The following is a 27,833-nucleotide window of genomic DNA, read 5'->3' on the forward strand; positions in this document are numbered from 1 at the left end:
GAACACCCTAGCAACCACCCAGAACACCCTAGCAACCACCCAAAATACCTTAAATCACCCTAGCAACACCATAGCAACCACCCAAAATACCCTAGAACACCCTAGCAACACCCTAGCAACCACCAGAACACCCTAGCAACTGCCTAGCAACCACCCAGAACACCCTAGCAACCACCCAAAATACCTTACCTTTCTTTCTTTCTTTCTTTCTAACTAATCTTTCTTCTTTCTTTCTTTCTTTCTTTCTTTCTTTTTCTTTCTTTCTTTCTAACTAATCTTTCTTCTTTCTTTCTTTCTTTCTAACTAATCTTTCTTCTTTCTTTCTTTCTAACTATTCTTTCTTCTTTCTTTCTTTCTTTCTTTCTTTCTTTCTTTCTTTCTTTCTTTCTTTCTAACTAATCTTTCTTTCTAACTAATTCTTTCTTTCTTTCTAACTAATCTTTCTTCTTTCTTTCTTTCTTTCTTTTTCTTTCTTTCTTTCTTTCTTTCTTTCTTTCTAACTAATATTTCTTCTTTCTTTCTTTCTTTCTTTCTTTCTTTCTAACTAATATTTCTTCTTTCTTTCTTTCTTTCTTTCTTTCTAACTAATATTTCTTCTTTCTTTCTAACTAATATTTCTTCTTTCTTTCTTTCTAACTAATCTTTCTTTCTTTCTTTCTAACTAATCTTTCTTTCTTTCTTTCTTTCTTTCTAACTAATCTTTCTTTCTTATTTAATTCTTTCTTTCTTTCTTTCTAACTAATCTTTCTTTCTTATTTAATTCTTTCTTTCTTTCTTTCTAACTAATCTTTCTTCTTTCTTTCTTTCTTTCTTTCTTTCTTTCTTTCTAACTAATCTTTCTAACTAATTATTTCTTTCTTTCTTACTAATCTTTCTTCTTTCTTTCTTTCTTTCTTTCTTTCTTTCTTTCTTTCTTTCTTTCTTTCTTTCTTTCTTTCTAACTAATCTTTCTTTCTAACTAATTCTTTCTTTCTTTCTTTCTTTCTAACTAATCTTTCTTCTTTCTTTCTTTCTTTCTAACTAATATTTCTTCTTTCTTTCTTTCTTTCTTTCTTTCTTTCTTTCTAACTAATATTTCTTTCTTTCTTTCTTTCTTTCTAACTGATATTTCTTCTTTCTTTCTTTCTAACTAATCTTTCTTTCTTTCTTTCTTTCTAACTAATCTTTCTTCTTTCTTTCTAACTAATCTTTCTTCTTTCTTTCTTTCTTTCTTTCTTTCTTTCTTTCTTTCTTTTTTACTTTTTCTTTCTTTCTTTCTAACTAATCTTTCTTCTTTCTTTCTTTCTTTCTTTCTAACTAATCTTTCTTCTTTCTTTCTTTCTAACTAATCTTTCTTCTTTCTTTCTTTCTTTCTTTCTTTCTAACTAATCTTTCTTCTTTCTTTCTTTCTTTCTTTCTAACTAATCTTTCTTTCTAACTAATTCTTTCTTTCTTTCTTTCTAACTAATCTTTCTTCTTTCTTTCTAACTAATATTTCTTCTTTCTTTCCTTCTTTCTTTCTAACTAATCTTTCTTTCTAACTAATTCTTTCTTTCTTTCTTTCTAACTAATCTTTCTTCTTTCTTTCTTTCTTTCTTTCTAACTAATATTTCTTCTTTCTTTCTTTCTTTCTTTCTAACTAATCTTTCTTCTTTCTTTCTTTCTTTCTTTCTTTCTTTCTTTCTTTCTTTCTTTCTTTCTAACTAATATTTCTTCTTTCTTTCTTTCTTTCTTTCTAACTAATATTTCTTCTTTCTTTCTAACTAATATTTCTTCTTTCTTTCTTTCTAACTAATCTTTCTTTCTTTCTTTCTAACTAATCTTTCTTTCTTTCTTTCTAACTAATCTTTCTTTCTTTCTTTCTTTCTTTCTAACTAATCTTTCTTCTTTCTTTCTTTCTTTCTTTCTAACTAATCTTTCTTCTTTCTTTCTTTCTTTCTTTCTTTCTTTCTTTCTAACTAATCTTTCTAACTAATTATTTCTTTCTCTCTTTCTAACTAATCTTTCTTCTTTCTTTCTTTCTTTCTTTCTTTCTTTCTAACTAATCTTTCTTTCTAACTAATTCTTTCTTTCTTTCTTTCTAACTAATCTTTCTTCTTTCTTTCTTTCTTTCTAACTAATATTTCTTCTTTCTTTCTTTCTTTCTTTCTTTCTTTCTAACTAATATTTCTTTCTTTCTTTCTTTCTTTCTTTCTTTCTAACTGATATTTCTTCTTTCCTTCTTTCTAACTAATCTTTCTTTCTTTCTTTCTTTCTTTCTAACTAATCTTTCTTCTTTCTTTCTAACTAATCTTTCTTCTTTCTTTCTTTCTTTCTTTCTTTCTTTCTTTCTTTCTTTCTTTCTTTCTTTTTTACTTTTTCTTTCTTTCTTTCTAACTAATCTTTCTTCTTTCTTTCTTTTTTTCTTTCTTTCTAACTAATCTTTCTTCTTTCTTTCTTTCTTTCTAACTAATCTTTCTTCTTTCTTTCTTTCTTTCTTTCTTTCTTTCTTTCTAACTAATCTTTCTTCTTTCTTTCTTTCTTTCTTTCTTTCTTTCTAACTAATCTTTCTTTCTAACTAATTCTTTCTTTCTTTCTTTCTAACTAATCTTTCTTCTTTCTTTCTTTCTTTCTAACTAATATTTCTTCTTTCTTTCTTTCTTTCTTTCTAACTAATCTTTCTTTCTAACTAATTCTTTCTTTCTTTCTTTCTAACTAATTCTTTCTTCTTTCTTTCTTTCTTTCTAACTAATATTTCTTCTTTCTTTCTTTCTTTCTTTCTTTCTTTCTAACTAATCTTTCTTCTTTCTTTCTTTCTTTCTTTCTTTCTAACTAATATTTCTTCTTTCTTTCTTTCTTTCTTTCTAACTAATCTTTCTTCTTTCTTTCTTTCTAACTAATTCTTTCTTTCTTTCTTTCTAACTAATCTTTCTTTCTTTCTTTCTTTCTAACTAATCTTTCTTCTTTCTTTCTTTCTAACTAATCTTTCTTTCTAACTAATTCTTTCTTTCTTTCTTTCTAACTAATCTTTCTTCTTTCTTTCTTTCTTTCTTTCTTTCTAACTAATCTTTCTTTCTAACTAATTCTTTCTTTCTTTCTTTCTAACTAATCTTTCTTCTTTCTTTCTTTCTTTCTAACTAATATTTCTTCTTTCTTTCTTTCTTTCTTTCTTTCTAACTAATCTTTCTTTCTAACTAATTCTTTCTTTCTTTCTTTCTAACTAATCTTTCTTCTTTCTTTCTTTCTTTCTAACTAATATTTCTTCTTTCTTTCTTTCTTTCTTTCTAACTAATCTTTCTTCTTTCTTTCTTTCTTTCTTTCTTTCTTTCTAACTAATATTTCTTCTTTCTTTCTTTCTTTCTAACTAATATTTCTTCTTTCTTTATTTCTTTCTTTCTTTCTAACTAATCTTTCTTCTTTCTTTCTTTCTTTCTTTCTTTCTAACTAATCTTTCTTTCTTTCTTTCTTTCTTTCTTTCTTTCTTTCTAACTAATCTTTCTTTCTAACTAATTCTTTCTTTCTTTCTTTCTAACTAATCTTTCTTTCTTTCTTTCTTTCTAACTAATCTTTCTTCTTTCTTTCTTTCTAACTAATCTTTCTTTCTAACTAATTCTTTCTTTCTTTCTTTCTAACTAATCTTTCTTCTTTCTTTCTTTCTTTCTTTCTTTCTAACTAATCTTTCTTTCTTATTTAATTCTTTCTTTCTTTCTTTCTAACTAATCTTTCTTCTTTCTTTCTTTCTTTCTAGCTAATCTTTCTTCTTTCTTTCTAACTAATCTTTCTTCTTTCTTTCTTTCTAACTAATCTTTCTTCTTTCTTTCTTTCTTTCTTTCTAACTCATCTTTCTTTCTTTCTTTCTTTCTAACTAATCTTTCTTCTTTCTTTCTTTCTTTCTTTCTAACTAATCTTTCTTCTTTCCTTCTTTCTTTCTAACTAATCTTTCTTTCTAACTAATTCTTTCTTTCTTTCTAACTAATCTTTCTTCTTTCTTTCTTTCTTTCTTTCTAACTAATCTTTCTTTCTTTCTTTCTAACTAATCTTTCTTATTTCTTTCTTTCTTTCTAGCTAATCTTTCTTCTTTCTTTCTAACTAATCTTTCTTCTTTCTTTCTTCTTTCTTTCTTTCTAACTAATCTTTCTTTCTAACTAATTCTTTCTTTCTTTCTTTCTTTCTAACTAATCTTTCTTCTTTCTTTCTTTCTTTCTTTCTTTCTTTCTTTCTTTCTAACTAATCTTTCTTTCTTTCTTTCTTTCTAACTAATCTTTCTTCTTTCTTTCTTTCTTTCTTTCTTTCTAGCTAATCTTTCTTCTTTCTTTCTAACTAATCTTTCTTCTTTCTTTCTTTCTTTCTAACTAATCTTTCTTATTTCTTTCTTTCTTTCTTTCTTTCTAACTAATCTTTCTTCTTTCTTTCTTTCTTTCTTTCTAACTAATCTTTCTTCTTTCTTTCTTTCTTTCTTTTTCTTTCTTTCTTTCTAACTAATCTTTCTTCTTTCTTTCTTTCTTTCTAACTAATCTTTCTTCTTTCTTTCTTTCTTTCTAACTAATCTTTCTTCTTTCTTTCTTTCTTTCTTTCTCTCTTTCTAACTAATCTTTCTTCTTTCTTTCTTTCTTTCTTTCTAACTAATCTTTCTTCCTAACTAATTCTTTCTTTCTTTCTTTCTAACTAATCTTTCTTCTTTCTTTCTTTCTTTCTAGCTAATCTTTCTTCTTTCTTTCTAACTAATCTTTCTTCTTTCTTTCTTTCTTTCTTTCTTTCTTTCTTTCTAACTAATATTTCTTTCTTTCTTTCTTTCTAACTGATATTTCTTCTTTCTTTCTTTCTAACTAATCTTTCTTTCTTTCTTTCTTTCTTTCTTTCTAACTAATCTTTCTTCTTTCTTTCTAACTAATCTTTCTTCTTTCTTTCTTTCTTTCTTTCTTTTTTACTTTTTCTTTCTTTCTTTCTAACTAATCTTTCTTCTTTCTTTCTTTCTTTCTTTCTTTCTAACTAATCTTTCTTCTTTCTTTCTTTCTTTCTAACTAATCTTCCTTCTTTCTTTCTTTCTTTCTTTCTTTCTTTCTTTCTTTCTCTCTTTCTTTCTTTCTAATCTTTCTTCTTTCTTTCTTTCTTTCTTTCTTTCTTTCTAACTAATCTTTCTTTCTTTCTAACTAATCTATCTTTCTTTCTAACTAATCTTTCTTTCTAATCTATATTTCTTTCTAACTAATCTTTCTTTGTTTCTAACTAATCTTTCTTTCTTTCTAACTAATCCATCTTTCTTTCTAACTAATCCATCTTTCTTTCTCTTTCTAACTAATCTTTCTTTCTTTCTTTCTAACTAATCTTTTTTTCTATCTTTCTTTCTAACTAGTCTTTCTTTCTTTCTAGCTAATCTATCTTTCTTTCTAACTAATCTTTCTTTCTTTCTATTTAATCTTTCTTTCTTTCTCAAGTATATTTTCTAACTAATCATTCTTTCTTTCTTTCTAACTAATCATTGTTTCTTTCTTTCTTTCTTTCTTTCTAACTAATCTATCCATCTTTCTATCTATCTTTCTAACAAATCCATCTTTCTTTTTTTCTGACTAATCCTTCTATCTTTCATTCTAACTAATCTTTCTTTACTTCTTTCTATTATTTCTTTTGTTCTTTCTTTCTTTTCTTAACTAATCTTTCTTTCTTTCTCAAAAAGTAATCATTTACTATCTTTATTATTATTATTTTGACCCTAAATTTAGAAATATATATCCTCCTAGAGCTTTAACTACTACAAACTCGGCTCAGACCTTCAAACTGTTCTGACTAGGCATGCTATCTTTTCTAACTGATTGGACTTACGTTTTTCCTTATTAAAACTCAGAAAATCTCCCACTGACGTGCATTGACGGATGTTCAGATCAAACACCCCAACTGTCAAAAATTCAAATATAAACTCCTTGAAGCCCTAGACACAATCAAATTGCTATCTATCATTTATAATCTATCTAAACTATTTAATAGTTGAGGTTTTTAAATATCATTTGTGTCTAACTGAATGCTATTGAGCTTTTTAGATACATGTTTCCACAAAGAATAATAATATGCACATTTGTATGTGCAGCATATGTATTTTTGAGCAATGTGATTCATATTTCATTACCATGGTAGGTAATTTGCCAATTTATTAGACATTGATAGAATATATATGTTCGTCCGGCAGATTTTTATAATGGATAATTTTGCATGTAATGGCCACACAATATTTTATGAAGTTCCTAAACGTAAGTTAGGGAGGAGCGAGCCCATCCAATCTTTCAATCAACAAACAGAGTATATAAGCAGCCGCTTACCTCTCCCTAGTATCAGCTGTTCCAGTATCCCTCCACCTCCCCAAACTCCACCTTCATCTTAGGTACCTTGCCCTTTAATTAACAGGTCCTACATTTAGCCACTGGGGGGGGGTATATCAGAGCTCGAGTTGAAGCTGCTTCATCGAGGCCCTCTCCAGCGGACAACAAGCCAAATAAGTTTAACCTAATATCTTAAAGATTTTATGGGCAAACGAACTCGTTAAATCTTTATAAAAGGATCAAGTAAAACAAAATCAAGTAATTATGCTCAAAATATTATTTTATTCAGCTAATGCCCATTTGGATCGCACTTAGTCTGGAACCTCACCCTTAAGCAAGTCAAACTGGAGTAAGAAACTCAGAATTACTCACTCTTGGGATCACTGGAACACACAAGCCTTTCCACCACGTCAAGGTGGCGATCCTTGGAAAGGACATTCACTCTCCATTCATTCCTTATCTAACACACACACACACACACACACACACACACACACACACACACACACACACACACACACACACACACACACACACACACACACACACACACACACACACACACACACACACACACACACACACAATTTATACCTAACACATTCACACACATGCACACAGGAAGTAGACCAAATGTCAACAGTTAAGTAATTGGAGGTTATGGTTAGGGTTAAGCATTATTTTTCCTTAAAATAAAGATGTTATCTTACAACATGTGTTGAATGTTTGATGCAGATTTTTATATATTTGATGTATCTATTCTAAAACACAATACACAGGATCATGATAGCTGTAATATGTCTGTAGAACTCCTGCTCTGACGTTTGCATGTGCGCCACTTATGAAGACAGGGTCCAGAAGAGTGTTTCTTTCTGTTGTTCCGGTGCTGATTAGCTGTGTGAATCCTTTATCTTCAAACAAATTGAGAATAGGTTTGTTGCAATGAGAAAGCTGATCTTCATTGAAGTCACCACAAACGATTAGAGGCCTGAAATCAATGATCTCCAGAGATGTCAAGAGGGCGTTCAGATGTGCCAAAAACTCTGCCAAATTATAACTTGGTGGTCTGTAGACTACTGCAAGAAGTGCTTGTTTGGGGGCTTCTATCTTCAAAACCAAATATTCCAAGTCAGTAACATTCTGTATGTACATCAGAGGACAAACCTGAAAGCTGTTCTTCACATAAATGGCCACTCCACCACCATTCTTGTTTGCCAAATGTGCATAGTTTGTGTAGGATGCATGCCTGTTGCGTTTGTACATGGTGTATCCATCCAGATGTAGATGTGCAGGAACAGTTGAGCCTGACAGGTGTGTTTCAGTGAGGCACAAAACATCACCCAAGAGAAGCTCATGGTGGCATTTTAAATCCTCCAGATGACACTCCAGTCCCTCTGTGTTATGATGGATGATTTTAAGAGCTGAATTCAGGTTGGAGTCCTGTACAATATGAAGGATGGGCTGGATACTGTGAAAATCTGCTTTTGGCATGTTCTCCAAGGAGGCACTAATTTCTGGATCACAGAAGATTTTCTTTTCATCAAAGTCATTAATGTGCAGTCCATGGAGTGATGTTGTTCTGCTGAGTGCAACGTATGCCATGCCTGATTCGAATATGTGCTTCAGAGATACAACAGCACGATCAGTCGTCATTCCTTGCACTTTATGGATGGTACATGCGAAAGCAAGCTTCATGGGAAATTGTCTTCGAACGGTTCCTTTTCTTTTCAGTGGTTCCTCTGACCTCTCAATATATACAATGTTGTCATCTCCATCAGGTGCTTTGTTGCGATGTTTCTGTCCAGCAGTCACATTATCTAAATGAAGACCAATTAATTGAACATATCCATCTCGGGTCTGAGTTGTTGTGGCCACCTTGGCAAAGGTGCCGTTAACTAAACCATCTTGTACATCAATATTTCTGGTTAGCATCACTCGTGCACCAATAGCAATCTGCAGTGTGTCAACAAGGTCACGACTGTCTCCTTTAAATGGTGCCGCTTGTCTTTTTTCATTTCTCCCGTTCGGGGATCTTTTTTGTAATCATGTGCATCGATGTTAATGATATTTGAAAAGCGGGAGGATATGGCTTCACTGTTGTGGTTGTCTACCTCTTTATTGGTTGCATAGATGTGCAATGCATCAGCGGGACACTCTTCAGGAGAGGATCTTACGACAGTTTCTAACATACACCTGTCTGCATCAGTCAGCTTCTCGTGCTTCTTTTTTACTCTCAGTCTGTTGAGCAGCTCAGCGTATGCAAGATCATCTCTCTGTCTCATGATCTGTGTCATAGTTGTCATTTGAAAATGATCTGTCCAGAAGTCCAGCACATGGTCCTCATACACACAGAGTGGTTTTGCTCCTCCCAGAGGCGGTAGTTGGAAAAAATCTCCAACAGCTAGTATAGATAATCCACCAAAAGGTTTCTGGTTTCCTTTAATCTGTTGCAGTCTCCAGTTCACATAGGCAAACAACTGTTTTGACACCATTGATATTTCATCAATAATTAAAATGTGTGCATTAGAAAGGTCTGCCCTGATTTCATCCAAGCTGTTTCCCAGGCCTTGGTATGGAGGCTTCAAGCTTCTTGGGAGTTTCAGTAGACAAAGGAGTGTTTTTCCTGAGATTCCAAACGCTGCGGTTCCCGTGAATGCGGATAAAAGAACTGTTGGCTTGGAGATGTCAGTATGCTCTCGTATGCATGGAAGCCTGCGCAAAATTTTGGTTGCTTCTGCATGAATAGATTTGATAACGTGTGATTTACCAACTCCAGCTCCTCCATTCAAAAAATACAGAAATTGTTGTGGGTTTTCACCAGAGACACATTTTTTGCACCAGTCTCGCACTGCATAAAATATGGAAGCTTGTGTTTGATTCAAGCTCTGGTACATTCTGCGAATCTGTGCATGATTTTGTTGTGTTGCTTCCACGAGTGGCATAGCTGTGTTACTGACAGAGGTAGATGCTGTGTATTCAGGGACATCGTCCTGCTCGTTCACATCATTAGGATCAGGGGGTTCACGTTCTGATATGCTCTCCAAACGGACCATCTCATTTGCTGGAGCCAATGTAGACCATGCATCTTCAACTGGACCATTCTGTTCAAAATCCTCAATTGCCTTTTCAATAGCCTCATTATGCTTTTCATATTTCTCACGGTTTTCGTTTACAATATTGCACACACGCTGCACTTCGTCAGTTCCTGGTAGTTTTACTGAAGCGAATGCATAAAATGATTCGTATGTCTGGAATCTGGCTGACTTCAGCTGCTCATCTGAGCGATATGGCAAGTAAAGTTTTAGCAGTGTTCCAAAGAATTTTTCTGGGTTTTTCTGCTGTGAAAAACGTGCAAATCTGATGACAGCAGGTTTTCCTCTTGTTCTTTTCTGTATGTGTCCCAAGTTTTTTTGAAGTGGTAAAACATTTTTACCTTTTTTCTGTCCTGCATAAACAATGCGGTATTCACTTGCAAATTCAGCCATGCACATGTTCTCAAATTCAGGTCTGTTTGGTCTGGCCTTGTACTTGTCTGGCAATCCTGTCATCCACACGTTCTCTGTGTCATCATCCATGGTCTGCAAGCAGCTCATCGGTAAACTCATCTTTACAGCGTTGTCATCAGTAGGAATGAATACGACAGCTCGTGATGATGATTTTAATTTCAGACTGCATGTGCGAGCGACTGCCTCCTGAGCACTGACTTCTCTGTTCTTTGAGTAGGCATTCATGACCTGCTTCATGCACTCACGTTCAGACAGGTTATCATGGCTTGAGTCTTTTATCACTTTCTTAAGGTAATCGCTCATCTCATGTTCAGCTTTTGAAATGTACGAGACAATATACATGATACAGCTGTAGGGGTTCAGAATGAACTGTATGTCCATGTTTGCATCCCAGGCTCTTAACAGCATTGGATTATAGCCGTTCACCCAGCAGTCCTGTGGTCGTCTCTCCATAAATATTGAACTTGATGTAGAAATAGTATCAATATATTTCTCGTACTCTTCATAAGTCATGTTTACTGTATGAAGTAGCTGTGTAACGCTATCAAAGCTCTGAGTTGAGTCATTCAGTAGATCCCACACTTTCTGCAGCTGTTCTTTTGCGAAACTGGCATCATTTCTTTCCTCCAATTCATTCCCTTCATCAGACTGATCTGCAGGAGGAGGCCTGGGCCGGCATATCATGGTCCTTTTAATGGGTGGCTTAGGAAATCCAAATCGGCAGTGCTTCTTGTTCTTTCTACAGGATTTGGAGTGGTTACGACTGTGCATCTGTACTTCACTCACAATTCTATGTAGTTCTGGGTCTCTGTCTGGGTCTGGTAATTTGCACGAGATGTATTTATCAATGAAATCACACACATCTTGATCTTGATCTTTTTCAAACTCTGGAGCATCTTTCACCCAAAATAAGCAGTGAATGTGTGGAGAGCCACGTAGCTGGAACTCTACTCTGTAAAAAAAGTCAATTACCTCACCGATAGGTCGAGCAGGGGAATTGATCAAATCTCTCATCAAGGCTTCAACTCGTTTTTCAAACATCCGCATGGCTGTGACCGGGTTGCTTCTGAGGATTTCACATTTTTCGGACCAGTCTAATTCAGCAAAGTTCACAGTTTCACCTTGTTGTGCTTTAATAGCAGTAATCACATCAGGCCATCTCATCTCAGCAGCACTAAACGTACAGAAAAATGTTGGAGTGCCCAGCTGTCTCAGCATAGCAAACAGATCACGGAGAGATTTCTCCCAGTATGCTGGAGTCCCTCTTAATGGTTGCATGAATCGTGTAGCTTCCTTATTTATTACAAGTTTTTCTAACTCATGCTTGTCCTGCAGCAGTGAACAGTTTATTCTGCGTCCATCACGGGTCATGGGTTTTGCTTTCCTCATCTGGATAGACATACTAGATGTGGCCATGTTCATTTCAGTCACAAACTGCGCAAAGAAGATATAGTTGGTATCCTTCGCACAACGATTGTCAATAGAGAATAGTCTAGAATTAAAGTACCTGCTGGGGGAAACATGTTTAGCTCTACCAGGCTCATCAAAGGTGTTCTTGCCATCGGGAAACTGCACTGGAAACGCCATCGACTCAAGTTTAGGAACTTTGAAAGTGTTTACAGGAGTGTTTCTCTCTGCTGGTGCAATGCAAAATATTCCATCATCATAAGACAACAGCTGCTGGCCGAGATCTGGGGGCTGAAGACATGTGTCCAAGGCAAGGCCTCTCGATTGCTCTTCTGCAGTAGTGTCATCGTTTGCATCACCGTGTTCATTCTCATTGCTCTGTTCTTCAGTGTTCTCAATTTCCATTTCCTCATCTGGAGCACTGATGTCATTTGCACTCTGTTCATGCTCATTAAACATTTCTTCTTCAGAGAGTTCTGCATTAATGAAGATATCTTTATATTCTGAATGGATATCTTTTAGCTTTCTTAAAGCAGACAAAACCTTTTGCATGTTCAAAGTCTGAAACTGATAGTGACCTTGGTAACACAGACGTCTTTTCAGTTTCACTGTGAGCAGTTGTGATTCACTTCTTGGTCTGGGTAAACAGTTCACTGTTGTTTCTACTTCAGATGCAACAGAAATCACGGCACCTTTTATAGCTCTTTGCTGGCCTTTCGGTAGTGTAACAATCTTAGCAAAAGGAATGTACTTTGCAATAACGTGTCTTTCAAGAACATTTAAATCGCAGAGTTCTGGGGGAATGGGAGCGAACTGAAGTTGATTGGCTAAAGCAATGTCTGGCATCAGACCTCTCGATAGTGTATTATGGCAGCAGTGACAGATCCACTCTGTTTTCCTGTGATCCAGGGCACACTGATCAGGGCAGTCGGAGCAGACGTGAACATAGTTTCCAGTCAAGCAAACTGAAGCAACTGTCGGATTCTTCTGATAGCGCTCACGATCACATGATTTCACTTGATTAGAGAAGAGTGCTCTGGCACAGCATGTGCACACATAAGTTGGCCCCTGTTTTATAACGTCTCTGAAAACATTTAAGGCTCTTAACACAGTCGGATCTTGTACTGCGTCAGGCTGGGTATTTTGTGACGTGTCTCTCTGCTGGCGCATCAGAGCCATGTTTTTATATTTGCGCTGTATGTCTTGTGCACACTGTACTGTGTGAAGTATCTTGAGGGCAGATATTTTGCTTTTAGATTTGAATAAATGATATTCTTTCTGACGAGCCCTAAAATGTGCATCACAGTGATAATGTTGTTTAAAAATGTTCTTCCGTCTTTCATAGAAGTTAGGATCATTTATGCATTGGTTTTTATAATGGTCCTTTTGCCTTTGCCTAAAAATTGGATCATTTAAATATCTGTCAACAATATATTGCATATGTTGTTTCTTATATTTAGCATTGCTCCTGTAATTTTGAATGATGTACTTTTTTTGTCTCTCCTTGAATTGTTCATCATTCCTGTAATTAAAGGTTATTTTACTCTTTTTGTCCTCTCTATATTGTTCATTATTTCTGTACTTTTTGTTTGCACAGCTCTTTTTTCCCACTCTGTATTGGTCATTATTTCTGTATTTGTTGTTTGCACAGCTCTTTTTTCCCACTCTGTATTGTTCATTATTTCTGTATTTGTTGTTTGCATAGCTCTTTTTCCCCCCTCTGTATTGTTCATTATTTCTGTACTTGTTGGTAGCATAGCTCTTTTTCCCCTCTCTGTATTGTTCATTATTTCTGTACTTGCTAATTGCATAAGCCTTTCTTCTATCTCTGTATTCATTAATATTTTTATATTTGTTTTTCATTGCTTGTCTGTGTTCTTCCCTTTAAAACATACTGTTCCAATACTTGTTCTTCATGGCTTGTTTACATCTTTCCCTGCATTCACTACTTCTTTTATAATCATAGACTTTACGTACAGCCTGTTTTTTGTCATAAACACCTTGCCTCTGAAACATTTCGTTCTGCCATTTTTTACAGTAAGCCTTTCGCTTCCGAGTCTTGTTCAGTTTGTTTGTCTGCTTGATTGCTGATTGTGAATATTGGTGAGCTGACAATGGCAATTGATCCTGTGATAGCATGCCATGAGAACGTTCATTGAATGACACAATTCTATTACCGTCTTGATTCTGATTGACAGAAGTTATAACATCCATTGTATCTTGATAAGTAAAGTGGGCTTGATCATTAGTTGATATGGCTCCATTAACGGTAGTCTCAGATGGTTGTTGAACTGGATCTTGGACAGACTGTTGTGAGACATCAGCAGACCTGCATTGTTCACTGTTTGACAGAGCTTTGTTCTCAAAAGAGGTGGATGGTTGTACATCACGTTCAAGCTCACAGGAGTTCGGGGAGACTTCAGGACGTACACGGCTTTCGGTTATCCGGTTAATGAACGATACAGGCAGCAGATTAAATTGTTGCTGGTCTCTTAAATCAAAACACCATTGGAACAATAGCATCAGCCTCTCGATCAGGTCTTCTAAACGGAAAAAGGTCAACATCACGGCCGTACCGGTTCTTTTGTCATCAGGCATTCCATCTGCTGTTCTGGAGTGAGGATCAAAATAGCCAAACCTCCCTGAGGGATCTCTGAATACAGCGATACACGTGCATCCACACAGCAGCAACGCGTCACTCACATCAGCTCTGAGGCACTGAAGAGTATTCTCAAGGTTTTCATAGTCGCCTAGCGCAGGTGAATCTTTTAGAAATCCAACTCTCTGAGGATGTTTCAGGATGTTGTAGCAGGCTGAGTTGGTCTTAACTGTGTTTGGCAGCTCATCAAAGTTTAAAAAATCAGCCACAAATTGTCCTTTGCTCCGCAGTGTTCGTTTGACACTAGTGTAAACTGCATCACCTTTCTGTAAAATGCGGTCTAAATCGAAACTTTGCAACTCATTGTGTTCATTATGGACAGCTAGGAACATTAAAGCATTGCACGTACACTGACGGCCTCTGGAGTAAATCTTGTACCTAGGATTGCTTTGACAGTGGGATGCTGTAACAGACAGAACATACGGGTTTGCCTCGACGCTATCTGACACAGAGTTACCGCTACTGGAGTCACACGAAGCTTCTTGCTTTCTGCGCTGTTTCTGAGATTTACTCCTCTTACCTTTTCTGGGCATGTTTTAACACTGAATAATAAATTCAGTAAATATAAAAATGTATTACCGATTATTGAATACTTATATTTGATCAAAGTTGCAGTCGTCAAATGCTCCTTCAATATGAAAACTGTATAAGTAAATTTCTCCCTCTCTCTCTTACCGTTTCTGAAGATTCAGCCAGTGAAAGAAACCAAACGGTAGTAGTTTGCAAAACACCAAATAAAAACACTTACTCAACAAATAAGTTCTTATTCTTAATGTTTGTATTACAATGTATCAGTTAGACAACAACTTAATCAAACAAAAAACGGTTGATATAAAATACACAATATTTAATTGATCTATGAAAAGAAACTTATTATACCTAACAATATATTGTACAGTAAATAATAAAACAGAAACTAATATTAGTTTAGACAAAATCAAATTATATCAAAGTATTTGATCAATAAAGGAAATTAGACCAAAAAAATAGTCTGTAATAGTTAAATGTGATTATAAATAACACAGAAACTTAACTAATGCAATGCTAAACCAGTTATTACTTCTAAAACTGTAACTTAGGTTAAATGTTACTCATAAAATGACAGTTGAAAAGGTTAACCACTGATATCACCAAACAATATTAGACCGGTTTATAAAATGATACCCAAAAGATTGTGAAATTAACTATACAATATAGATGTTACAAGACTGAACAGAAACTGGATTTTATTAATACGAGCCGAATCAAAGCAGTCACAAAAACTAAACAAGCTAAATTTAAATATGTGATAAGATTATAGAAAATAAACAACCCTATGTAATGTAAAGCTAAACAGTTGGTTATCAAACAAATGACTGTGTGTGTGTGTGCTTTTCCAACGCAGTCCTCAGATCAGGAGGGCAACAGAGCAGACTGGAGATCAGGCTGGAGATGGTCCCTCTTTCAGGCTGTCCGGCACTGTAAATCAATTGGTTATTGGGTTGAAAGTTTGGGTTTGGTTTTTGGGTTGAAAGTTTGGGTGTGGTTTTTGAGGTGAAAGTTTGGGTGTGGTTTTTGAGGTGAAAGTTTGGGTTTACTGGCTCTTTTTTTAAGATGCGTTAGCAAGCTGCTATTGTGCGTTTGGGTTGGTTTTGCATTGGGGAAGAGATTGCAGATTGGTTGCGTTTTGGTTTGCGAGCAAGCAAGCAGCAAGCAGAGCAGCAGCGTTTGGGAATGCAAGGCCAGATTTTTTGTCAGTTTGGGAAGAGAAAGTGGAGAAATGGCAAAGGTTTAAGCAAATAAGCAGGATAAAGGTTTGAGTGAAAATGGATAAAAGATGTTGATAGGACAGGATAGGATAGGACAGGACAGATAACACACACAGACAGACAGACAGACAGACACACACACACACACACACACACACACACACACAGACAGACAGACACACACACACAGACAGACACACACAGACAGACAGACAGACACACACACACACACACACACACAGAGACACACACACACACACACACACACACACAGACAGACAGACAGACACACAGACACACACACACACACACACACACACACACACACACACACACACACACACACACAGACAGACACACACAGACAGACAGACAGACACACACAGACAGACACACACACACACAGACACACACAGACACACACACACACACACACACACACACAGACACACACACAGACAGAGACACACACAGACAGAGACACACAGACAGAGACACACAGACAGAGACACACACACACACACACACACACACACACACACACACACACACACACACACACACACACACACACACACAGACACACACACACACACACACACACACACACAGACACACACAGACAGAGACACACACACAGAGACACACACACACACAGAGACACACACACACACACACACAGACACACAGACACACACACACACACACATACACACACACACACAGAGACACACCAGACACACACACACAGACAGAGACACACACAGAGACACACACACACACACACACACACACACACACACACACACACACACACACACACACACACACAGAGACACACACAGAGACACACACACACACACACACAGACAGACAGAGACACACACACACACACACACACACACACATAGAGACACACACACACACACACACACACACACACACACACACACACACACACAGACACACAGAGACAGAGACACACACAGACAGAGACACACACAGACAAGAGACACACACAGACACACACACACAGAGACACACACACACACACACACACACACACACACACACACACACAGACACACACACACACACAGACACACACAGAAGAGAAAAAAAACAAGTTAGTTACATTCTTAACACAGACCAGCAAAAACCTCTGTTTAACAATTATACTCACCTAGATGGACAAGACTTCCAATCTACTGTAGACAATAAAAAAGAAAAAAAGAGACAATTTAGATTTGTTCACAGCTCAAATAAGTCCTCATGTTCACATTTATCAAAATTGTGTATTGTTATACACTCTTCTTCAAAGATATATTATGTTGTCCCGTAATAATTCATTAAAATGCTGCAGTGATTTTAAAACTTTCTACCAATCAAAATGAAGTGAACATACAGTGCAAATGGCCAACAAATGAGCATTACAGTAGTCCTTACATGGTGAGCTTCTCCAGAGATGACCAGCACTGCGAACAAGAAAACAATCCTAAGTTTTAACAGCAAAACAGAACTGCCAACATTTTTCATTCACTATGATGTAGTGTCGGGCGATATGCTCCATTTTCATATCGTCAGCCTGTGAGATCGGCGATACACGATATTATCGTGAGGGGGGCTTACTTATTTGATTATTAACTATTTTGCTAGCAAAGGTGGAGTGTTTATTAATAGGCCTGATCAGGTTATTTCCCGGTATAGTGAGGTAAAAAAAAGGTCCTAATCATTTTTGTATCTGACTCAGAGTATTTCAACATGTCAGTGGGAAATTTACAGACACACATTATCCTCTCATGCCGTTACAGATGCAGCATTTTGACTATTTCTGCACGAGATAAAAACTTGTTTTAATAATTTCTTGGGTCAAGAAAGAGTCGGAGTTTGCGATATGTGTCCTCCTACCAGTGCTCTCTCTGTCCTCCTGCACTTCACACTTCATGCGCACTTCAATAAGCCCAAAGAACGTTGGTTAATGTGTTTTAAATGCCGGGAGAAATCAGAGTAAGGGGCAAAAATCTAGCGGAGTCGATCGGTTTATACATAAACTTATGACTTGACTCTGATAAAGGAAACCGGGTTAATGCGTTTACATGACCACATGCATCGTCAGTTATTCAGCATAATCGGGTTAAGAACGTGCATGTAAACGCGCTCATTCCCTGAAAGTGAAAGTTAAAACGGACTGAGCTTTCGGCTGTCGCTGCATTAACGCCGCGTTCTCTCACAGAAGACGATGGGTATAATGATATAGCGACTATCTTAATTTACTGGTTTAATATTTCTACATTAATGACAGTGAAAAAAAATAGAAGAATATTTCTTGTTAAACAAGTGTTTGAAGCTGCTTTTGTTTTTCACAGATGGCAGAGTTGTGCTGTGTTCGTGAACTAAAGACTGTTATTAGGCCAATATCATTTTAGTGATATTATTATTATTATTATTTAGTAGCCTAATTGAATTGTTTTTAGTGTTATTATTAGTGTCATTAATCGTTTTGTTAATGTGCTATGGAAACAAAATACTGACGAACACGATGCCGTTTTCATCTTGGATCTGTATAAGAATGATGCCTCTGTTAAAACAAGCACTCTTGATAATTTGTGAATGAATGGTTCACCTTGCAATTCAATTTTAATGTGGGATGTAGTTTTTTAGTCTGTTTTAAAAACATTTTCTTAGATGAGTCCTCATACGCATTGATATTGATAATGATATTGCATTAACATTTAGCGGTAAATATATGCAGTGCAAATGGCATTACAAAATAGCATTACAGTAGTACCGTATTTTCCGCACTATAAGGCGCACCTTCAATGAATGACCTATTTTAGAAAATGTTTTATATATAGGGCGCACCGGATTATAAGGCGTATAAGATACTGCAGTCAAACGTTTGACTGGTGAAGGAATACAAATTTGTCAAATGTTTAATTTAGGTTTCCACTCCAATGGTATAAAAACTGATAAAGTTTAGTAGACGGGTTTTAGATGATTATTGAGTCTCCAGCAAGAGTCTCCTTTCCTGCCAGTCCTGTTTTCAGATCACTGAGATTCTCACCTCTCAGCCTAGATTGATTGGATTAGCTATAGGGGAGACTTCCACCTTTTGTCTTTAATGGCTCTGGGATGGCTCTTAGGAACCAGAGTTCCTGGCCACTATCAGCATTTGAATAGTTATGCTGATTCAATTGGATTGGTAATGCCCTCAGAGTAGGGTGTGTTCCTACTTCATTTGCATGCTTTGTCACCCCAATGTAAACTCCTCCCCCTCTAAATGTATAAATTGCAACGGGAACTTTTCCCTTAGTTGGATTTGATTGAGATGCTAGAGAGATTAAATAAAGAACGTATACCTCAACAATCTCCTGGTCTGAACTTTGACTTTTCTACACTTGAGAAGAAAATAAGTTTCCAACACTGGGTTTGCGTTATGCATCCACTAGACGTGCTAAAGGGAATGTAGCAAGTGCGCGGCGCCGGAGGCGAGGCGCTTATTAGTAAGCGTGAGCGCGTTGGGGCGGGCACGTAACTTACATTCGCAGCCTGACTCATATGAGTATTCATGAGCGGCGGCTCGCTGACAGCAACAGCTGGCTGTTTTGAATGAGACGACCCGGTTACTGTGAACGGGGAGCGCTTTATGAACATTCTGTGACGCGCGAGCAGCGCCGGGGACAGTGTGTCTGTTCGTAAGAGTGAGCGCTCGTGAGCGGGCACATGACTTACACACATAACCTGATTTATACGAGGTTGAACTGGCCGTGTGACAGAGCGGGCATAAGATGGACACGAGCGCGAGTTCGCGGGCAAATTTAATAACGCTCCGTTATTACGCGGAGCGTTATTAACCAATTGATCCATATATAAGGCACTCCGGATTATAAGGCGCACTGTCGTTTTTTGAGAAAATTAAAGGCTTTTAAGTGCGCCTTATAGTGCGGAAAATACAGTACTTACATGGCGAGCGTCACCAGATATGACCAGCACTGCAAACAAAGGAACAAAGGCATTAAAAAAAAATCCATTCCAAGAGATAATCATAACAATGTTAAAAAAAAAAACACTATACAAAAATTACTCAATTAAATAAACATACTTCAGAAACATTTATTTGAAGATATTCATAAATTCATGATGATCTCAATTCTAGAAATACTCAAACAAAAATTTTGGGAAATTTTGTTAGCACTGGAGTTTGGCAAAAATGTAAATAAAAATGTTCCATAATAAAAATAAAGAAACTGCATGAAACCAGCAGAATGTGATGCTTGCCTCATCTGAGTGGATGAGCAGGGCATGAGGATCAAAAGTAGCTTGAGTGACAGAAACATATGTACGCACCTGTGATTGCAGATGGCAGAGGGCTCTTAAAAGAGCCTTTGGGTATCTTTTATGCTGTTAAGAGAAAAACAAAAAGGAAGGAAAAAGAATAAATAAAATCACCAAAATCCATCGTAACGGTTCACAAAATTCACGGTTCGGTTCGATACGATACACTTGTGTCACGGTTCGGTTCGGTACGTTTTCGATACAGAAAAAAGAAAGAAATGCCAGAGAAATTTCCTTGATTTAATTTTTTTATTATATTTTTATTAAAACTAACATCATAAAGTATATATTTTTTTACTTTGAGCAATGATGGAGCTATACTTGACTTTTCTTAGGAGCATATAAAACAAAACAGCTCCTTGGACAAAATGAAATGTAATATTGTAGTAGTTATAAACAAAGGTTTATTTTAGTTCAGATTAACATTTGAGGGCAGCATTTGTATTCATAATGTCAAAATAAAACCGACGTAATGTCACTTGAAAGCATTATAGCCTACTATTCCTGCCAAACTCCCATGGCTACAGTTAGTAGTGTTACTACAGTAAATCCATGGTGAATGTGCTGATCTGTGGACACTGGATAGTTCATTCATGGCACAAGGTTTCTTCCTGGTTTCCACGTGAGCGCTGTTTGATCCGTTAATAACGGAGAGATGTGAATGCTTCTCACTAGATCTCGCAGCGATGGTATTACTTCAGTGGCGAACTCAAATGTTTTCTTTACTGATTTTGCTGTGTAGTGACAGTGCTGATGATGAAGATCGGCTCGCGCTGCTTTGGTCCAAACTGATAAACGGTCCGTCAACCACACAATAACGGGTAGCTCAGTTTCGTTCCGCTTACATTACATTTGCCATTTGATGTTGGGCAATGTTGTGGTCACGCCAGCGTCTCTTACATTATGAGCGCGCTTGCCACGCGCCTACATTTGAAATAACAAAGTTTTGGTCGGCAGGAAAAATGGTTTAATACGAATACACGTATCGTTACACCCCTACATCTTATATATTATATAGATGTGTGAGAATTTGGAAAGCGTGAATCAAAAAGAATACTTACATAGCAGAAGCAATGACCGTTTTCTAAAGTGAAAAAGGAAAAAGAAAAAAGCATCACTTAATATCTTAGGCTGCGTTTACACTTGGCATTAACATACGATCACCGTGATCCGATCAAGCAGATCGGATCATTAGCCAATCAGGACATGGCACGTTTACATTTGTTCACATTAAGTAGCCTCTATATCTGGATAACCGATCGGATTTCTGTTTCCTGCATAATATTTAAATTAGGTCTGTGGCTCGACACCAGATTACGAGTAAAGATAATACCAATTAAACAATGTACCAATTGCTTTCACTTACTCACTTTACTTTCCTGTGCAATCTCCAGTCTTAGATCAAATTAAGGTTTTTGAACGAAGGAATACTTCCAGAGTTAATCATACAAAAATAACTGGGTTGATCATGTTAAACATGTCACATCATCGATCATCTGCGTTTAAGGTTATAGTGTGCAATGATATTGACAGAAATGAGAGATTGATAAAAATGCTGAAACAATAAAAACATTCAACATTTAAAACATTAAAAGATTGCGATTATTCCTCTGCAAAGCATCGTGCAGATCTTCATTAAGATCTCATGACTGACTGTGATTGTACAGGCGATCGCCTCGTTCAGATAATGTTGCACAATTAAAATGAAAAAAATGACACACATAGTATCATGTAAGTCTAAATAAACTGTTTTAAAGATTGACGTTTATTGTAAGGTTCAAATAAGTTTAATTTCTTGTCTAAACTGCGTCTGGCCATTACTTTCTGACAGCCACGCGGGGAGACTGGGCGGGGGGGATTTATCTGACGTCCACCTGTGAATGCAGACACGACGGCTGGATAGCGTTTACATTACACTGAGATCCGATCACAATGCGTCCTCGACTCCCTCCGAACCGGGACACGCTGATCGGATAACATTCCCATCAGAAGTGCGTTTACACTCGTCTTTTCAATGTGTGTGTGGACAACATCCGGATACAGCTCGCATGTTAATGCCAAGTGTAAACACAGCCTTAGTCAATGTGCAGATTAATTATATACAATCTAAAGAGAAATTATCACTGACCAATCAATTTGCTATGCCTATGATCATATAATGTCTATAATCATATACAGTAAGTCTGAATAGAACAATGAGAAATAGAGTGCACTGATGAACTTTATACAGTCAATAGAAATGATTACACCAATGTGTTACGAATACGAACATCATAAGTAGATTATACTGCAACAAATTATGGAAAGAAAAAAATTGGGTGGACAATATGTGCATGTTCCATATCAGTAGGCTACAGTATCTACAGACATTATATCAAAATGTTATACTATTATTATATAATACACAAGTGCTAACAATCTGTGTCATTTGACATGTTTAATAATGGTACTTACCTAGATGGACAAGATGTCCAATCTACTGTAGATGATACAAAAAAAAGCTAATTAGCTAAAAGTTGTTATACAATGTCCTTCAATATATATTGTTTATGTAGTCCAATATTGCATTAAAATTTAGCAGTAAATATATGCAGTGCAAATGGCATTACAAATTAGCATTACAGTAGTACTTACATGGTGAGCGTCACCAGAGATGACCAGCACTGCAAACAAAAGAACAAAGACATTAAAAAGAAAATCCATTCGATAAAGAGATAATCATAACAATGTTAAAAAAAACACTATACACTATACAAAAATTACTCAATTAAATAAATATACTTCAGAAACATTTATTTGAATATATTCGTAAATTCATGATGATCTCAATTCTAGAAATACTCAACCAATAATTTGGGGAAATTTTGTTATAGCTCTGGAGTTTGGCAAAAAATAAAATAAAAATGTTCCATAATAATAATAAAGAAACTGCATGAAACCAGCAGAATGTGATGCTTGCCTCATCGAAGTGGATGAGCAGGGCATGAGGATCAAAAGTAGCTTGAGTGACAGAAACATATGTACGCACCTGTGATTGCAGATGGCAGAGGGCTCTTAAAAGAGCCTTTGGGTTTCTTTTATGCTGTTAAGAGAAAAACAAAAAGGAAGGAAAAAGAAAATCACCAAAAAGAGTCAATAAAATCGCCAAAAACCATCTTATATATTATATAGGTGTGTGAGAAGCGTGAATCAAAAAGAATACTTACATAGCAGAAGCAATGACCGTTTTCTAAGATGACAAAAGGAAGAAGAAAAAAGCATCACTTAATATCTTAGTCAATGTGCAGATTAATTATATACAATCTAAAGAGAAATTATCACTGACCAATCAATTTGCTATGCCTATGATCATATAATGTCTATAATCATACAGTAAGTCTGAATAGAATAGTGAGAAATAGAGTGCACTGATGAACTTTATACAGTCAATAGAAATGATTACACCAATGTGTTACGAATACGAACATCATAAGTAGATTATACTGCAACAAATTATGGAAAGAAAAAAATTGGGTGGACAATATGTGCATGTTCCATATCAGTAGTCTACAGTATCTACAGACATTATATCAAAATGTTATACTATTATTATATAATACACAAGTGTTATCATTTATGCATAGCCCCTGGAGTTAACAGACATTTAACGGCACTTTAACTGTACAAAATCACCATGTGGCAACGAAAAATAGTTACTTCTTACATAATTTTAAATTTTCCTGCTGTAAACATGGCCTAAATATTTTTGATTGTATATTATTATTACTTCTAATGGAAATCTCCTCTCTCTCCGGCGCGTGGATGAAAGAGAGCTCGCGCGCTCACAGCCAACGAAAGTAACGTTAATGATGTAAAGCAAAAACATACATTTACATGTAAATACGTTGTAAATACAACAGTTCGTGTGTGTGAAGCTGAATCTGCCAGCTATCAATTATGAAAGGCCGGAACATGAATCATACGTAATTGACCCTTCGCAGGGAGTTTGACTGACCAATCATAATCCCCCATTTTGTCCGACACAGCAGTCAGGAGAGTTAGTAGATTAACGTTGGAGGATTTGAACTTGAGAAACGGAGTGTAACGTTACTGGCGTCTTTCCGCGGTTAAAACAACATTCATTCGGCTGTTCATTCATGTTTATTTGATGCTATAACTGAACTAGAAGGAAGAGATGATCGGTTCACGAGCAGCTTTAACTGAGGCTCTACAGCGATCTGTCAGACACATTAAAGAGTCACAAAACCGTATTTATAGTTAATTTCTTTAAAAAGTTACTAAATTGAAAAGGTGAGCGTTTGTTTCATATCAAAAGTAACTTGGTCTGTCCTGTCTGTCAGCGCGCTGTCAGTCTCCTCTCTGCTCCGCGATGTATCGTTCACTGCGTGACAACATGGAGTGGCGTCGCGTGAGTGAGTGAGAGCGTCGTCGATAGCAACGGTTACTAAAGGGGGCGGGTTTTGCGAACGCACAATGAGAAGAAGAGAATGTAACGTTAGGTTTAGGTTAACTTATGTATTACATGGAATAAAGCTTCGTTTACGTTTGTATTTAAGACGTAAAGCCTTCATACATGTTCAATATGTACACAATATCGACTTAACCCGGCCTTTATATCCATAGCTCGGCCATACGTCACATCCCAATAACAAAACGGACGTAAATGAATTCCAGTTAACTAACTCCTGTACGTTTCAAAAGATAAACATTTAAAACGTAAATTAACTCAAATTACAGTTACCTCGGAGAATAACAATAACGTTAGTGGCTAGTCGGCCGCATTAGGCCTCTTAAGTTTGAACAGCAATTATGAAATAGTCATAAGTCTTAATACTCAGTCGTAATCAGGCTAAAATAAGTTTATTTTTAATCCAATTAATTAATTCACCATTTTAAAAGACTAGACACTTACCTGACTGAAGCAACAAGAGTTTAGGCTTGTTCGACTTGAACCGGCGCTGCGCAGACCGATCGGTTGATGACATCAAAGTACCGCGAGAGCGATTCAAAAGCATAAGGAGCCGTCTGCTCTCTAATCGCTCTCGCGGTACTTTGATGTCATCAACCGATCGGTCTGTGCAGCGCCGGTTCAAGTCGAACAAGCCTTTCGTCTTCGTCGACGACGAGAGAGAACCGGATGATGATTTCCCACGCGCAGTTCCAGCAGTCTCATTGGTTATAATCAATCACGTGCTGAACAACTGGTAACGGTCATCTTATTTTTGTACGTATGAAATTATATAAAATTTCCTCATTGTATAAACGTTTAATTAAGTAATTAATCACTAAAGAATACCAACAATAATAAAATGAGTAAATTAATAAAGTCAACTAGGGTTAGTTTTAATTGGAAAAAATTAATGAATTTAAATGCATCCATTATTATAATAAATACGCATACTAGTACATAAAAATAAGTTTATTTAAATGGATTATAGTAAATGAAGTTCATTAAAAAGAAGTTAATTTAAATACATGCATTATTATAATAATTCAATTCATTAAAAATACGTTAATTTAAATACATAATAACAGTTCATTAAAAATAAGTTCATTTAAAAACATTATAATAAATACAATTCATTAAAAATAAGTTCATTTAAATACATGCATTATTATAATAAATACAATTCATTAAAATAAGTTAATTTAATGCATACATTATAATAACAAATAAAATCATTAAAATAATTTAATTTCAATAAAAACATAGTAAATAACATTTATTTAAAAAAAAAATCATTCCACCAGGCGTCCAATGTACTGTAGAAAAAATAACAGAACAACAAAATTAAAGTTAATGACCCAAGCAGCGCTGAAAAGGGGCGGGGCTACATAAGGTCTATTATTGCAACAAGAAAAAAGAAGATCATTGGCCAAAGGTCATCATGTGCCTTGGTGATATTTCTGATTGGACTGCTGCCAAAAATAAAAGACCCCTACACCCCTTGACCTTGATCATTCATCAACACCTATTTTCTGAGGTAAGTCACTTTGTACTTTTCTACAAATGTTGCTTAAAAGTTGTAACTTCACAACTAAAAATGTAATTATTCAAATAAAATGAAAGTGATAGGGCCTATGAGGGTGACAAGACTGGCTGACAATTGAGGATTAATTAACTAATCTGTCAGGATTTGTTGTGAGAGGAGTATTTCTGACAGGAAAATGTAGTTTCTGAAGTATTATTTTTAAACATAATTCAAATTACAAGAATGATTTTTAAAACGAAATGAAGACCCTGACAGATTTGTTCTGAGGAGTATTTCTGACAGGAAAATTTAGTTTCTGAAGTACTTTAACTTAATATAGTTTATTGTATTGTCATGTCTTCATTACGTTTTAAAAATCATTCATGTAATTTGAATTAGGTTAAATTACTTCAGAAACTAAATTTTCATGTCAGAAATACTCCTCTCACAACAAATCCTGTCACAATATAGTTTATTGTATTGTCAGGGTCTTCATTACGTTTTAAAAATCATTAATGTAATTTGAATTGTGACAGGATTTGTTGTGAGAGGAGTATTTCTGACAGGAAAATTTGGTTTCTGAAGTAATTTAACTTAATTCAAATTACATTAATGATTTTTAAAACGAAATGAAGGCATGACAATACAATAAACTATATTATGACAGGATTTGTTGTGAGAAGGAGTGTTTCTGACAGGAAAGTGTAGTTTCTGTGTTTGACACCACTGCACTAAACCAACTGAATGATGAATCTTGGATATAGTTGTAGTATTTGCATGATGAATTGCCATTTGTCTTCTGTCTAAAGATGATGATACATGGGGCAACTTTTTTGTTGTTGTGGGCACTTTCCCATTTCCAGAGAGAAATTTGTTGCCCATTCTCAATGGGAAAGTGCCCAAGCAACATTGCTCAAAAAGTTGCCCGTGTATCATCACCTTTACTCAATCATTGTGCATTTTCTCTTACCCTCCAGAATGTCAGCGGCAAGTTCCCCATACAGCAGGCCTGCGCCCACCCGGATCACCTGTGTCGACAATCGCACAAACCGTCGGGCTAAGACCTATGAGGTGTCCAACAGCAACATAAAAATAGCCTCCTTCAAAACCACCACAATAAGTGCCCTCAGTGATGGTGTGAGGGCATTTATTGCTCCTGTGGATGGTGACAGCCCAGTCTTTGAAACCGGAAGGGCCTATATAATTAAAAATTACACCCTGTCCCAGAAATTTGGACGGGAGTGCATTTTCCTCAACCCCAACTCAAAGAAATTTCAGACGGCTTCCTTTGAGTTGCCGGAGGAGGCAGAAAGATCGGCCAGATGCCTCCTCAATCCTCCAACTGCGCTGATGTCCGGGGAAGAGCAGGACCTGTTCACAAGGGGAGGATTCATCTCCCTGAAGGGTGAAATAGAAAAAGTGAGCAAATTAATGTAACAACAATTTATTCAATAATTAAATTCAACTTTTTAAAATTTTTATTCTATAACCACACATTTTTTGCTCATTGTTATTAATATTAAGATAATCTCCGCCATTATTTGTATTGCATTGTTTTTTCATAAATAAGTGAAAAGTGACTAAGGTTTTAATACTTACAGGTTTAATTAAGATAACGTTTTGTTTAAAGATGCATTTTAATCAGATTCACAGCCAATGTTATATAAATGATTTCTAAGCACTAGTAATTGTATTCACTTGCATTGCATGAACAACCATCTTCCCCTTGTGATGCTGCAGTTGCAGGTCCCCAGGATGACCCGAGTGGGTGACGCAGAGGTCCCCATCCGAGACCTGTCTCTCCGGTGTGGCCAGAAGGTGCTGGAGGTGTCCCTGTGGCGGGACGAGGCCCTGGTCGAGCCCAGCCTGGGGGATCGTGTTGAGATTTCCTACCTCAGGGCGACTCTCAGACCTGCGGCCAAATTCAGCACATCCAG

At 36.0% G+C, this 27,833-nt stretch overlaps 1 protein-coding gene across 1 annotated transcript in view; it reads right to left on the reverse strand.

Annotated features, from left to right (window-relative positions):
- The window catches only part of LOC143740209 (splicing factor U2AF 35 kDa subunit-like), a 71,972-nt gene extending 49,984 nt beyond the window's left edge, over positions 1–21,988 (reverse strand). Inside the window, exon 1 of the mRNA XM_077232276.1 lies at positions 21,985–21,988. The gene's annotated coding sequence lies outside the window, so the exon portion shown is untranslated. The remainder of the gene's footprint in view (positions 1–21,984) is intronic.
- Positions 21,989–27,833: the final 5,845 nt, after the last annotated feature.

This window comes from Siphateles boraxobius, unplaced genomic scaffold, assembly GCF_051911475.1.
Source record: "Siphateles boraxobius isolate OS27281-9 unplaced genomic scaffold, OSU_SipBor_1 17, whole genome shotgun sequence".
NCBI lineage: Eukaryota > Metazoa > Chordata > Actinopteri > Cypriniformes > Leuciscidae > Siphateles > Siphateles boraxobius.